Source organism: Balaenoptera ricei, chromosome 7, assembly GCF_028023285.1.
Source record: "Balaenoptera ricei isolate mBalRic1 chromosome 7, mBalRic1.hap2, whole genome shotgun sequence".
Taxonomy (NCBI): Eukaryota; Metazoa; Chordata; class Mammalia; order Artiodactyla; family Balaenopteridae; genus Balaenoptera; species Balaenoptera ricei.
Window position 1 is genome coordinate 39586815 of NC_082645.1, and position 13277 is coordinate 39600091.

The following is a 13277-nucleotide window of genomic DNA, read 5'->3' on the forward strand; positions in this document are numbered from 1 at the left end:
GGGAATTCCCTGGTGGTCCAGTGGTTAGGACTCCTCGCCTCCACTGCAGGGACACGGGTTCGATCACCGGTTGGGGAACTTAAGATCCCACATGCCATGCAATGCAGTGATTCCATGTGTGTAGAGAAGACCCTATGTGTTTGTAAACGCAAGAAAAACGGAAGCCCAGGCTCTTAACTCCAAAGAGAGGAGCAGGATAGCAGCGGGAATAAGGCAGACTTTCATCTTATTTTATTTACTTGATATTATTTGAATTTGTAATATAAATGTATTAGTTTGGGGAACTTTATTGAAATATCAAAAGGAGATGACAAGTTTCAGCCGTACATAGGACTGGTTGGCCTTGAGTTTCTAACTCGATTTTCTGGGGCAGGGCCCGTGCACCACTTGCTTGCCTCCATTCCAGATGATTGTGTGGAGCAGGCCACACTCTGATGACCTTGAACGGTGGGAAGGACAAACCTGATCAGAATTTACTGTTACAGAAATAATGTATAGGACATGCAGTACTCAAAGCTTATTGGTTTGTTTATCTCATTATAATAAACTATTTATTTTATAATAATTTTAGATTTACAGAAAACTTGCAAAGGCAGTACAGAGGGTTCCTGGGTCCCTAATTGTTAACATCTTACGTTACTATGGTACATTCCTCGCAATTAGGGAACCAATATTGATACATTATTATAAACTGAAGTCAATACTTCATTCAGATTGTCTGAGTTTTTACCTAATGTCCTTTTTCTATTTCAGGATCCCACCGAGGATACTGCATGACCTTTAGTCCTTGTGTCTCCTCAGACTCCTCTTGGCTATAACAATTTCTCAGACTTGTTTTGTTTTTGTTGACCTTGACAGTTTTGAGGAGTATCGATCAAGTATTTTGTAAAATGTCCCTCAAGTTGAGATTGTTTGATGCTTTTTTCATGATTAAGCTGGGATGATGGGTTTTTGAGAGGCAGATCCCAGAGGTGGAGTGCCATTCTTTTCCCAACATATCAGGGCTATAAACCATCACCACGCCTTATCACTGATGATGTTAAACCCGGCCATCAGAGGAGTTTCATATCATATACAATTGTCCAGAATAGAGTTCCAGAAGAAATTCTTCAACATGTTTACTAGTAGCATGTAGTGTCTTCTTTTTTTTTTTTTTTTAACAAGATAAAGTAAATAACAAATATTCCATTACTCCTGATGTAGTTACAAAGGCTTGGGGAGGGAGCGAGGCTTTGGGTGCTCTGTGGATTGCGTGTTTTTGTCTCACTTCCTGACAGCATCAGCATGCCAGGGTCTGACAGTGGTTTTCTCTGAGATCATTTTTGTCCCACAGGGGAGCCCATGGCCTGGCTGTGAGCATCAGAAGAGCTTCTAAGAACATGGAAGCCAGCCCTAAGCGTCAGACCGGATCACAGGTATCAGGCACTGCTCTTTTCTTTCTCAGTCACTTAGAGGCTGTTTTTTTCTTCCAAGAACTTTACATGGGTTATCTCCTTTATTTTTATTTATTTTCTTAAATCTCCCCAGGTGATGCTGATGTACATTCATTGTTAAGAACCGTTGCACTAGTTCAGTAGTTCTTAACCTTGACTGTACATCAGCATCATCTGAGGGGGCTTTTTTTTTTTTAATAAATTTATTTATTTATTTATTTTTGGCTGTGTTGGGTCTTCGTTTCTGTGCGAGGGCTTTCTCCAGTTGCGGCGAGTGGAGGCCACTCTTCATCGCGGTGCGCGGGCCTCTCACCGTCGCAGCCTCTCCCGTTGTGGAGCACAGGCTCCAGACGCGCAGGCTCAGTAGTTGTGGCGCACGGGCCTAGTTGCTCCGCGGCATGTGGGATCTTCCCAGACCAGGGCTCGAACCCGTGTCCCCTGCATTGGCAGGCAGATTCTCAACCACTGCGCCACCAGGGAAGCCCCTGAGGGAGCGTTTATTTATTTATGTATGTATGTATGTTTTTGGCCATGCCACAGGGTATGAGGGATCTTAGTTCCCCGACCAGGGATCAAACCCGTGCCCCCGGCATTGGAAGTGTGGTGGAGTCTTAACCACTGGACCGCCAGGGAAGTCCTGGATTATCTCTTTTAGTCCTTACAATCACCTCACAAAGAAGGCATTTGTCTTTGGGGGGCTCCCTGAATGCAGAGCCTGAGACAAGGATGTGTCTGAGCTTGTCTAGGGGAAAGTGATCCCAGGAGCAGGGAGAGTGAGGTGGAGACAGGGAAAGTCACTCCAGAGAATGGTAAGGAGGTCGCTGCTACAGGCAAAAGAGGCCTGACTCCCTAAGATATCTAGGAGCACACGGAATGCCCCCAGATCTTCTGTCCCAAGCAGGGGAGGTTAACTGTTCCTCAGCTAGGCCACTGGCCCACTGGCTCCCATCTGCTTTTGGTGGAGGGTTCCTAATGGGGGCTCAAACTTCCCTGCACTTCCAAAGCAGGGCTTCTGCTGCTTCAGAGAAGGCCCTGAGGCCCAAACGCCTGCAGGCTGAGAAGCACCAGGCAGGCTCCTCAACAGCAAACCTGTGAGTGGGAGAGTGAGGCTCACAGAACCTGCCCCCCAACCACCAGCTGTGGCTGAACCCAGAGGCTGCCATGGGTTGGCACCAAGCACTGAAAGCCTGTACAAACTTCAGCATTATCTCTAATTTACCGATGAGGGAACTGACGCTGAGAGAGGTGAATTAATGCATCCAAGGTCACACAGCTAGTAAGTTATACAGCCTAGATTGTCACTCAGGCTCTCATGAATTCATCTCACATCTTTTAACCATTATGCTTCTCTGTCCACTGTTTTGACTGCACTTAAAGCAACGCTATGTCTCGCTCATGGATTCCATTCAACATCCTCATCTTGATGCACTTTCTCCTGGCCCTGTGCCCCAACCCACCATTTCTTACGTGGCTGGGCCCTGCTGGCTCGTGTGTCTCCCTTTCCCACCTCCCTCTGCGCCTCCTCGTGGCAGGACCGTGGGCCCGAAACTCCTTTTCCACCTGTTCTACCTCAGCCAGTCCTGTCTTCTGTTGAGTGAGCAGTTTCTGACACGCCCATCTGTGCTGTGAGGGGTGCCTGGACTTGGAATGGAGGGTGGCTTGCTGGGTCTGTGCTCAAGAGGAGCTCCTGGCTTGCCCTCACCCAAGCCAGGCTGCGTGCGAAGCTCCCAGGGCCTGCCCTGTCGACGGCCCAGAGGCCGGTTCACCTGGTCCCCACACACACCTGCTGACCTGCCTGTGGTATCAAACTTCACTGGCCACTTGGCTTTGGTCTAATGGTTTTAATCCAGCTGTACTTTATTCTTCTTTCTATTTTGGTACTAAATTCCTAGAGGTCATGGACCATCTCTGTGCATCTGCCCTAAAGTCACGGGAAAGAGCCTTGCTGGCTGCCCCTGTTGCTAAGTCAGGCTTCCTGGGTTTGGTCAGAAATGCGTGGGCAGAGGTCCGGATGAGGGGGCTGAGGTATCAGTGTGTACACATGGCTGTGACTTGTTCAGTTTTCCAAGGTGTGTCTCTTTTATTAGCTCCTCAAGCTGAATGACCACGGATCTGTCCTTTCCTTTCTGTGCCCTGACGTATGTGTGACTGCTGCTGGGATGGGAGTCCGCACGGGCCCAGGATGTGTGGCAGCCTCCTGTGTTCCAGCCAGGAGGCGAACAGGGATGGATTCTACCATCCACTGGGCCTGGACTCCGGCAGGTAGTTGGTAAGTGGGACAACTTATGGCCTGAACAATAAGGAGTTGCTGCCAGAAAGGCCAAAATCTTAGAGAATGATGTAGAGGCTCTGTAAGTCCAAGGAGCTGAGTCCAGAGTCTGAGATCAGGAAGGAGGCAACAGAAAAATACCAAGCGTTGGAGCTGGCAGCTGGATTCAGAATCCAGGAGCTGTCCAGGGACAGCCAACCCAAGCAGCATAAAGGAATGGGGCTGGGCGCACAGGCAAGGCCCCCCCATCATGCTCGCTCCACTGCAGGGGTGGGGTCAGGCTGGTCAGCATGGGCCTGTGGCCAGGGGACGTTCCTGACTCAGGCAGAGAGGACTGGGCCAGAGGCTCTGCAGGCCTTTTTGTCCTCTTGGCTTCTTTATCTCCTTGGTCATGGGGTAGCTCCCTGGATGCTGGTCCCGCTGTTGTCCAGAGGTGGGCAGAGTCTGCAAGGAGGCAGTGGGTAAGTGCAAGCAGTGGCTGGTGGAAGCAGAGCCTGGGGGTTGGTGGATGGAGAGGACTGAGCGCAGGTGCCCAGCTGCGGCCGGAGAGAGTTTTTGCTGATCCTTTAGGGCCCAGATGTCCAATGTCCATTAGAGCTCAAAGCTAAAACGCCTTGGCAGTTTCAGCAGGAGTAATGGTATTGAAGGGGAAATGGGGTCAGTGCAAGAAAGTGAAGTGCTGGCACACTAGCACGCTGGTTAAAGAATTTGGAAAAGCCCAAGAGCTGCTGAAGCAGCTTAAGACTTTGTAATAAATATTAAAGGAGGTGAATGGGAGAGGGAAGCCTGGCAGGGCTGCCCCAGGCAAATGTGCAGGTCTTGTCTTCAGCTCATCCCTTCTTGTTGAGGCCTCACTCCTTGTGCAAATCTCTCCCACCCACTATCGTCAGTGACGTCAGCAGATGTGAATTGAGCACCTACTGTGTGCACAGCATATAGGCAGGCCCTGAAGATGCAAAGAAAGAAGTGAGAACAGCCAGGGGCTCACAGCTGGGATGGCGAAGCATCACTACAGCTCTTACAAGGGAGCCTGGACCAGAGCTGGGTCAGGGACCGGGACGCTGCAGCTGCCCTTCTGTTGCTTTCCTGGGACAGATGCAACAGTGTTTTTTCTTTAATTTTAGCGTCATTCTTGATTGACCACTCCCATGATGTGACTGCCTTTTCTGGCCACAGCAGCATACTGGCCAGGGTCCTCAGGATGGTCCCCACTGTTGTTAGAAACATCGGGTTAGGAACATTGGGCACCTTGCTAGTCCTCTCTCACATAAAGCAAGGCAGTTGGACTTTGGAGCAGACACTTGTCAAGGTCTTTTAAAGACTAAGCAGAACAGTGCTTCTTGTGCTCTAACGTACGTTTGACTTAACCTGTGGATCTTGTTAAAATGCGGGTTCTGCATTCAGCAGGTCTGGGTGGGGCCTGAGAGTCTGCATTTTGAACAAACTCTCAGGTGATGCTGATGCTGCTGGTCCCTGGACTCACTTTGTGTATCAAGAAAAAAGATCACATCACATGATACAATGGGGAGATCCAAGGCTTTCCATCAAATAGCCCTGGGTTTGAAGTCCAGTGTTGCTACTATGTGGTCTTGGATATGTTCCTTAACTTCTCTGAGCCTCAGTTTTCCTCATCTGTAAAATGGGACAATACCAGTCGTAATATCCCCTCTTTCATTTATGATTTTAGTATTTTGAGTCTTCTCTTTGTTTTTCTTGGTCAGTCCAGGTAAAGGTTTGTCAATTTTGTTTATCTTTTTGCAGAATCAACTATCAGGTGATTTCATTGATTCTCCTGCTTTTCTGTTCACTATTTAAAAAAAAATCTCTGTTCTAATCCTTACTGTTTTTTTCCTTCTGCTAAATTTGGGTTTAATTTCTCTCTTTTTTTTTTTTTTACCCACTGTCTTAAGGTGGAATGTTAGGTTGTCAATAGACTCCAGAACTTCAAAATTGCTTTACTGGACAGTTTCTGCTAGACAACTCTTGTCTAGGTGGGGAGACAGATTTCTGGAGCTTCTTACTCTGCCATCTTCTCAGAACCCTCCCAAGACTAGCTTTTTTTTAGGCTGGTCTTTGACGTTTGTTTTGACGCCAGTTGGGCTGTTTTTAGCAGTGTCTTTCCCTAGTTCTCTCTGGTGAACGCATTAGCCTATGTTTTAGCTTATTGCTCTTAATTAAAAGGATCTATTGTTTTCTATAGCACTCTTAGGCTTGAACTACTGCACACGCTGTTTCAAATAAAGTCCGTTCTTTTGTTGAGAGCCTTGGAGCTCTCTTTTCTTATGGACTGACTCTCCCTTGGGCAAAATTTCTCAGCCACCAATCTGAGCAATGGCTGGTATGGTAGTCTCTAGTCTTCTTGGCTTGCCTCTACCCTACAAGTGAGCACTGGGATGAGGGTGATTGAGGCCCCAGTGTTCTTGGTTTGTCAAGCCTGGGATAGAACCTCCATCCTATGGGTTAAGGCTGGATGGTAGTAAAGTTCTCATCAGGAATTTAGCCTCTTTACTTTGGAGTTGGAGGGAATGTGAAATGCTGGTGGCTTGGCTCTCCTAGTGAAATATGATAACCATTGATTAGGAGATGAGGGGAGAGAGAGTCCTGTCTTCTTGATCACACCTCTTTGGAGTGGAGCTTCCATCAAGCTGAGATGGGTAGGGCGAGGGAGGGAGTAGGTTATGGCTCAAATGCCGTGGACACTTGCTATTCTTATCAAGTTTAATATATTTTCTTGAATAAATGTTTCTTCATTTGTTGTATGCCCATAGGACAATTTCCAGAGATTACAAATGTTTGTTTTAAAAATGGTTTTCACCAGCTTTGCTTGTTTTGCTGGGGACTGGGTCTGCTTAGCTCCTCATGCTACCATCCTGGAGGTGGAATTCCCATCCAATCCATTCTGTACCCCACCAAGAGGAGGTTTTCTTTGGGGCATTTTGATCGATATCATTACTTTGTTTAGAAACTTTCAAAATTCCTGTGCCAGAGACTATAGTTGAGATTTAATAGCCATTTCCCCCTTCCTCCTCAAGCACAGAATCCCAGTGTTATTTGAGGCATCAGTGCACCAAGACAAAAGAATATATAGCAGTTAGGTGTAGCCAAGTAAGTGAATTCTGGCCTGTAAGTAGATGTATTGCCTGTGTCTTGAAGAAAACTGCTTAAAGGGAGCTGTTCAGTCAGGATTGTGACCCTTTGCCTTTCTTGTTGACTAGAATATGGTCCTGATGGCTGGAGTGCTGGCAGTCACCTTGGACAATAAGGCAATCTTAAGGATGGAAGTCACACAGTGAGGGTGGCAGAGTAGAAACATAGAAAACATTTTTACTTTGATTACTGAGTCCTTTGTTACTTCCTGGAGCTGCCGTATCAGTCCTGCATTGCCTTTTTATAACGAATATAAATCTTTGTGTGTTTAAGCCACTGTTTTTTCAAATGTCACCTCCTCTAAGTCTTGCTTGACCCCTTGACAGCTAGAAATGGTCTCTCTTTCCTTTGAATTCTCATAGCACTTGCCTCTAACTCCCTGTGGCATGATACATGATATAACGTTTCTCCTTGTATTAATAGTACTTAGTTTTATGCTGAAAGGAACCAAATGGCTAGCCTAATAAAATCTAGTCCAGATCGTCCAAGGCCGGCCATGGGGGAGGAATCAACAAGTGAGGAGTGCTGGCTGGACCTCAAAGCCCTCATCCTTGCTCTGAGATTCACTTCTCTCCTGGGGCTTTCTCCCTACTACCTATTGGCTAGCTTCAGGGACCACTGCTTTACTTTTGAGGGTTCAACCCAAGTGTGAGGACAGACAACACTCAACTATTCCCTTAATTCCATTTGGCACAGCTGAGAACAGGCTAGAAGATATTCTTTAAAGATTATTGAAAGCTCTGAGTAACAGAGGAGAAATAAATAAGACAGTAAAATAACACCAGTAAAATAATCTATTTCACTCCCCTTAGCTTGGGGGGCCCTGCAGCATGCTTTGGTGCCTCCATGTAGCAGATACCTTCGGTCCCTTGTCATCTTCACATTCCAGTGGCCAAACTATCCAGATGCAGCCATAACATTACCTTAAAGCCTTTGGAATATGAAGGTAGTGGATGTCCGTATCTGGCATGCCCAAGCTGAGACCTGGATCCTAATATTTTTTGAAACAATACCGAAGAGGATAAAAAACAAACAGCTTTTGTCATTTAAAAGCTGCCTTGTAGGGGACTTCCCTGGTGGTCCGGTGGTTTAGACTTCACCTTCCAATTCAGGGGGTGCAGGTTCCATCCCTGGTCGGGGAGCTAAGATCCCACATGCCTCAAGACCAAAAAACCAAAATATAAAACAGAAGCAATATTGTAACAAATTCAATAAAGGCTTTAAAAATGGTCCACATAAAAAAAATCTTTAAAAAAAAACCAACTGCCTTGTCAAGGTAGTTATTTTGAACCTAGAATTACATTCAAATGGAAATTTTATAAATGCAAATGTAAAGCAAAGATCCTCTTGTAAATGTTTGAGACTAGTTCCCAGGAGCTAAACTTAGAATTTAAGATAGTAAAATGTCATCCTTGCTGGATGCTGAGTAGTATCTCTCTCTACAAACTTGATTGCTTTGGGAGAAAATGCCCTTAACTTAAAAGGGGACAGGGCTTCCCTGGTGGCACAGTGGTTAAGAATCTGCCTGCTAATGCAGGGGACACGGGTTCGAGCCCTGGTCCGGGAAAATCCCACATGCCGCAGAGCAACTAAGCCCACGCGCCACAACTACTGAGCCTGCACTCTGGAGCCCGTGAGCTACAACTACTGAGCCCACGTGCCACAACTACTGAAACCCATGTGCCTAGAGCCCGTACTCTGCAACAAAGGAAGCCAGTGCAATGAGAAGCCTGCACACCGCAAAGAAGAGTAGCCCCCGCTTGCCGCAACTAGAGAAAGCCTGTGCGCAGCAGCGAAGACCCAACACAGCCATAAATAAATAAATAAATTTAAATAAATAGATAAATAAATAAATAAAGGGGGACAATAATGACGGAAGAGCTAGCATGGTACCTGGGTCTTGGACTTGCACTGAACCCCTATATTAATCAAAGGGATGGAGGTTAGGCAATAACAGAACTGTTTTCAAGGAAGAATTTGTGAGACTCAGGGCTTAAGGCAGAACTTCAGGGCAGGTGACAGGTAGCTGAGAGCTAATAATAAAAAATAAAAACAATAATAGCAAATACTTCTATAGGGCTTATTCTATGCCAGGCGTTGCTATAACACATAATACTTGATTTGTATTACTTTATTAATCCTCGTAGTAACCTTTGAGGTAGTACGATTATCATCCCTATCATCCCTATTTTATGGATGAATAAACTGAGGCATAGGAGGTTAGGTAGCGTGCCCCAGACCCCCTCTACCAGCCTGTGCTCCCCTCTCCCAGCGCTGGGAGCGTCAGCTCCTCTCTAGAGAGTTGCCCTCCTCCTAACCTGAGAGAGAACCCCACACATCCAGTGACTGACCGACACGGGGTTACAAAAGGCTGCCCCCTTCCTCAAAGGGGTGCAGTTATATGCCAGAGTTTCCTGGTGGGACTAGGCTGGAGCCGGTCTCCTGCGGCCTCACCATGCCTCACTCCCCTGCTCCCCTCACTCTTTCAGAAACCACTGCCATGGGACTGCCCATCTCAGGCTTTGCTTCTGGGGAGCCCAAATCAAGACACAAATGCCTTGGACTTCCCCGGTGGCACAGGATAAGACTCCATGCTCCCAGTGAGGGGGTCGGGTTCGATCCCTGGTCAGGGAACTAGATCCCACATGCATGCTGTAACTAAGAGTTCGCATGCCACAACTAAGGAGCCCTGGAGCCACAACTAAGGAGCCCATGTGCTGCAACTTAGGAGCCCACCTGCCGCAACTAAGACACCATGCAACCAAATAAATAAATATTAAAAAAAAAAAAAAGGCGCAGCTGCCTTGTCCACCTTACACACCTCTCTTCATCCTACAAAGCATTTCCACCAGAGACAACCTTCTTCTGCCTGGAGGTGGTAAAACAGGTGAGTGCAGGCAGCGTGGTCCTCAGAGAGGCTACACCCAAGCACCGGGTGGTCCCAGCAGGCTAGCAGGTATGGCGGGATCTCTACAGAGTCAGCATTTCTAGAAGCCACCCTGCCAGTGTCCAGCGATGAGGAAGCCAGGAAGGACCTTCCTTGTGTCACTGAGGTGCACGGTGAGTTGGCCCCCCTGGTGGGAAAGAAGAAATACCCGCTCCTCAGCCCCCCTTCCCTCACTCCTAATGCCTGAACATGGAGGAAGGGGAGTGGGTTATACACAGGAGCTTGTATTCATGCAGCCCTGCTATCTCGAGCCCTACCACCACTGGACCCCTTGATGTCCAAGATTCCAAACAGAGAGACCCAGCGAGAAGCTGGAGCCTTCTCCAAGCTGCCTGAGGCCTGCCTCCCTCCTGGGGGTGCTGTCAGTGGAGACCCCACGCCTCTCCCACAAGGACATGGCTTTACTCTGTGAACACTGCAATTCCACTCCTCTGAAGCCCCCAATTCAGTTATTTTCCAGGTCTCTGTTTCTCTCCTGGATGGCAAACTCCAGGAAGGCAGGCACCATGCCTTGCTTATCTTAGTAGCTCCTGTGGTAGCAAGAATATAAATGTTATTGTTGAGTTGAAAGCATTCTTAGAGTTACATGGTATCGTTTCCTAGGACAGAGTCTTGTGATCAATCTCATTAAATGAGGGAATAAATATTTTCCTTTGATTAGGATATTCCAATAACTCAACCAAAAGTATATTACGGTAGGACTTCCCTGGTGGTCCAGTGGTTAAGACTTCGCCTTCCACTGCAGGGGGTGTGGGGTCAATCCCCGATTGGGGATCTGCATGCCTCATGGTGTGGCCAAAAAAAAAAACAAAACAAAACAAAAGTATAGTAAGGTAGATTTGCTAGTTAAGGCCAATTTTTATTTATATTTTAGGGCAGGGAGGCCTATAGGTGTCCTCAAACTCTTTTATTTATTTATTTATTTATTTATTTATTTATTTATGATGTGGACCTTTTTAAAAGTCTTTGTTGAATTTGTTACAGTATCGCTTTTGTTTCATGTTTTGATTCCTTGACCCTGAGGCATGTGGGATCTTAGCTCCCCAACCAGGGATGGAACCCTCACCTGCCACCCCCTCATTGGAAGGCTTCGTAACCACTGGACCACCAGGGGAGTCCCTCCAACTCTTTTAAATAGGAAGATGTCTTTTGTTTTTTAAGTCGATTCCTCAGGCTTGCTTGACATTTTGAAAATAGGAAGAGAGTAGGCTGTGATGAGAGTCGTCCAGGCAGAATGAGAGCCTTTCACACAGCAATTTGTTTTGTCCCATACGTGGAAAATCCCCAAACCATTACTATGTCTTTTGGGAATAAAGTGAGCCAGTCTCAGGGCCCTTCTCTCTCTCTCTGTCTGGTCCTTGATCCCCCTCACCTTCTGACCGCGTTCTGCTCACAGATGGAGACTGCAGCTAGTCACAGAGCGCGTGACCCACTTTCAGATGAAAGAGAGCGGAACGTATTCATTTTTTCATCTCTACACATATTTAAAAATAAGTAAACCTCCCTCCCTCCTTCCCTCCCTTCCTCCCTGCTTCCTGTCTCCTTCCCTCCCTCGTCGTGGTAGTAAATGGCCTCCGTGTGTCCATACCTTAGTCAGCTCGGGCTGCCATAACCAAACGCCACAGACTGGGGGGCTTAAACAACAGAAACTGACTTTCTCACAGTTCTGGAGGCTGGGGGGGGGTGTCTAAGATCAAGGTTCCATCAGGGTCCTGGTGTGGTCAGAGCTCTCTTTCTGGCTGCAGATGGTCACCTTCTCACTGTGTCCTCACGTGGTAGAGAGAGAGAGGGATTTCTCTCTTCCTCTTCTTACAAGGCCACAGTCCTATCAGATTAGGACCCCACTCTTATAACCTCATTTAACCTTAATTACCTTCCCAAAGGCCCTGTCTCCAGATATGGTCACATTGGAGGTTAAGGTTTCAATATATGAATTTAGGGGGACACGATTCAGTCCGTATTTACAGCCTTGCCCTGCAGCTTTGCAGCCCTCTCTCACTCTGTCTCTGGTCTCAGTCACGTGGCTTGACTTGAAGTGTGAGGCAAGCGGAGGCTTGAAAAGTACACGCACATGTGCACCTAATCTCTTACATAGCTGGGCTTGCTCACGCTACCTCGCCATGAGAACGTGCCTGGGCTGGCTTCCTGGGGTGATGGAGAGAAGTGGAGGGAAGCCTCAACCATCTTAGAACATGCCGACAGCCAGCTGATCCCCCAAAACGGGAGAGAGCCCAGCCAAGTCAGCACAACTGTCCAGAGACTCATAGACTGGAGAGACATAATCTGCAGTTGTTATTTCAGGGCACTGCAAATGAGACCCAAAGGCTGAAACTATCCATACAATCTCCATTCGGTAAGAAGGGCTATCTGTTTGGCTCTGCTATACAGTGAAGCCAAGGGGGGAGGAACAGAGAGCCCATGGAGAGAGTGATGAGTCTCTCCCATTCTATCCCTGGATTTGTATCTCACTGGTGTTTCTAACTGGGCTTAGAACTCTTCTTTCATCTGATCACTCCCCACTTAAAAACTTCCAGTGATTTCCCACTGTCAGCTGAATGCCACCCAGACACCACCACCTGTGGTCCAAGGCTCTCAGTAATCTGGCATAAACACACTTTTCCAATTTTAGTCCCCAGATGTGTCCATTCAAGTTTGCACATCTTTTTCCCTGAAGGTACAAGTGCTTGCATGCCTGGTATTTCTGTCACTTTCAGTAGGAAGTCTGCCTCTGTACACATTTCAGGGTTTGATTTATGTTGCCCTCCCAGAAAAATTGTACACATCTACCCTCCTGCCAGTAGGATAAGAGAAGGTTGCCTTCTTTGTATGCATTACAGCATTGGGTGTTATCATTCTTTGTAATCGTTGCCAGTTTAATAGGCATTCCTTTGGTTACTAATAAGGCTGAATAGTTTTTCATGTATTTAAGGGTAATTTGTAATTCTTTTGTTTATTGAGTTTTTATGCTCTTGGCTAGTTTTTCTATTGTGCATTACAACTGTCATATTGATTTGTAAGAATTCTTTATTAAAGATATCGACTCTTTGTCATATATGTTGCAAAAACCTTCCTTAGCAGGTTGTGTTATTTTATTATTGTGTATGATTTTTGATGTATAAGATTTTATATTTTTATGAAATTTAATATGTTTCTTTTTTTCTTTGATAGTAACCATCTTAAGGTTTTTTTTTTGTTGTTTGTTTAGAATGACTATTTCTCTTTTAATCTCTTTATATCTTGTCTCCCAATTAGACTGAAGCTCTTTGAGGGAAGGGTCTCTTTCCAAAGTTGTACTCCTTGACTCTACTGTCTGCCCTATTTCAGTGTAAGTGACAAATAGTGACAGTTAATTCATTTATTGTTGTGACAGGCAGCCTTCTAAGATGGTCCCCAATGATCCACGCCTCCTGATATTCACACCTAAGTGTAATTCCCTCCTTTTGAAAGCATGCTGGACCTAGTGACTTACTTCTAATCAAGG